This window comes from Spinacia oleracea, chromosome 6 (assembly GCF_020520425.1).
Source record: "Spinacia oleracea cultivar Varoflay chromosome 6, BTI_SOV_V1, whole genome shotgun sequence".
Lineage (NCBI taxonomy): Eukaryota > Viridiplantae > Streptophyta > Magnoliopsida > Caryophyllales > Amaranthaceae > Spinacia > Spinacia oleracea.
Window position 1 is genome coordinate 141,255,809 of NC_079492.1, and position 2,502 is coordinate 141,258,310.

At 31.6% G+C, this 2,502-nt stretch overlaps 1 long non-coding RNA gene across 1 annotated transcript; it reads right to left on the reverse strand.

The window, feature by feature from the left end:
- Nucleotides 1–216: 216 nt before the first annotated feature.
- LOC110775682 (uncharacterized) lies at nucleotides 217–1,559 on the reverse strand. Its single transcript, XR_002529849.2, has 2 exons — nucleotides 1,125–1,559; nucleotides 217–498 (listed from the first exon to the last, which is right to left on the reverse strand). It is a non-coding gene; the product is annotated as an uncharacterized lncRNA (long non-coding RNA).
- Between the last annotated feature and the right edge of the window lie 943 nt (nucleotides 1,560–2,502).

Consider the following 2,502-nt stretch of genomic DNA (forward strand, 5'->3'; position numbering starts at 1 on the left):
CCCAGAGTGTTCGGGTTCGGGTTGACCCAACGGGTTGAGAGCTTTTATTACGCCTTTTTTTTATTTCGCAGTTTTTTACTATTATATGCCTTTTTTACGGGTTCGAATTGACCCACGGGTTGAATGATTATTATAAGTTTATAATTATTAGTTTTACTCGTATAATAATTTAGATGTACATGAAATTAAAAGCATTTTAAATTTTTAACAGTGAGAGATCTAATTATTAATAAATATAAAGCATGAAAGAAATAGTAATGCAGCAGCAATATAAACATAGTTGTAAATTCGTAATAATAATATAACATTGCAGAGAGATCTAATTAGTAATAAATTAATAATATAATATAGTAGTAATTATATTAGTAATAATATAATATACTAGTACATATTTGATGCCCATTTTCTTGTGGTCATTAGTTTTCTTGTCCACTCTCACCACCACGAGTCCGCGACTAGTAGCACCAGTACTTGCACCACCCAAATTAGGCTCAACTCCTACAACAAATGCAAATTTAAAATGATAGAGTCAAACATGAGGCAACCTATTAATTTAAAATGTATGACCCGTTTTGTAATTGTTGTATTTATTTTCAACCTATTACAACAGATTTAAACATGAGGTAAAGCTGTATTTATTTTCTACTTTGTAATTGCAGGACCTTGCATATATGAACAAGCACCTCAAATAAACCGAAAAATCTAAATAGAAGCAGCAAATTAACCTATTAAAAATTATGCCAAATTAATAATTTTTAATCAAAACCAGCAAACCAAAACCTATTAAATATTATGCCAAATTAATAACTAAACAGTAGCAGCAAATTAGCCGAAGAAATTAAACCAAAACGGCAAAACATGATGATACTAAATTTTTAAAATAATTATTGCCCTGCTAAATGAATACAGCACTTTTAAGTTTTAACAATCAACATCAAATTCTCAAAAAATTAAACAACCCATATAAAAATATAAACACGGTTAGATTGTTAGTTTTTTACCCGTTAAATCGCACAGAATACAGATATATCAACTTGGCAATAACACTCTAACAGTCATATTATATTGAATTTAAAGTCTAAAATTGAATAATTGATTAAGGATTAAAGCTTTGAAGGGGTTACCTTCTTCGAGAGTGGGAGATGAAGATGATGAAAAAATTGATTGACCACGAGGAAATAGAATGCGACCTGCTGGAGAAGCTCCTCGCTTATGCAAAGGAGGACGAGAGCTTGACCGTCAACCCATGTCGGCGGTAAACCAGAGGGTTTGAGGCTATGAGAGAGAATGAGAGATGAGGGTTTGAGAGCAGCCAGCGGCTGTTTGAGAGTTTAGTTTTAGGTTTTGTTTTTTTACCCTTTTTTCAAAAAAAAAAATTCAAGAAAATAAGTAAATCACTTTATCACTAAACCCGACGGGTCATACCGAACCCGACCCGTTTTGGACCCGAAAATTCCGGGTTGTTCGGGTTCGGATAAAAACGGGTTACGGGTTGAGAAATCTTGTTCAAGACCCGTTTTTTTCGGGTCGGATTCGGGTCGGTTTTCGGATCGGGTCAATTTTTGACAGGTCTAACTATAGACTTGTAAATTTATGTACCATATTATTTTATTAGTTTTATTCAACTCATATATTAAGTCAAGTGAATCTTAGTTTTTGAAGACTCAATTTAGAATTTGTCAAGACTAATCTGTTTCAATGCTATAAGTTACTTTTTCTAATCTTAATCATAGATGAGACATATGCCATGTCAGCATAGATTTCCCTCTTAAATTGTTTGGATCAAACTTATCGATTAAATCTACTAAATGAAAGCGCCTTTAATCCCTTAGAAGTCATATTAAAATGTGCATTTCCGACAAAATCGCAATGGAATATATTCTAGAAAGGGTCCTTCTCAATCCATGAATCAAAACGTCAAGAACATCAAAGAGTATCAAAGTATAATTCCTAAACTACTAACTACGAGGTGTGACTCTTAACAAATTTTCATAAGCAAGCTTTTTGAAAGACTACGACGTACATGAACAAGCTACTGTTAAATAAAAAGGCGATCACAGGTCAATACAAATTTATGTAAAAAACTGTCAAATAAAATGTTAGATTACATGTCACATCATCAAAGTTTGATAGAAGACAAGTTGTCCCTCCAAATCAAATTAAAATGTGCATTTACGAAAAAATCGTGAATAATATATTCTAAAAAACTTTATTTGTTAAGATTTGACTCATGAAACATTACACGTAGAATTAGGGGGGTTGGCAACTTGGGAGGGGCCATGACTCCTTTTATGGTATGTTTAAATATTAAAGGTTAAATTATTTTTTACCACCTAAAAAAATAAATATTGTTTTTTACCACCTAAACATAAAATAAAAATTGTCTTTTACCACCTCTTAACTATAAAATGGTTGAAAATATTATGTGAATTAATGAGAATTAAGGGAAAATTGTAGCTTATATGCATGAAAATTGTAGAAGAAGAGAAGGAAAGAAAAAAT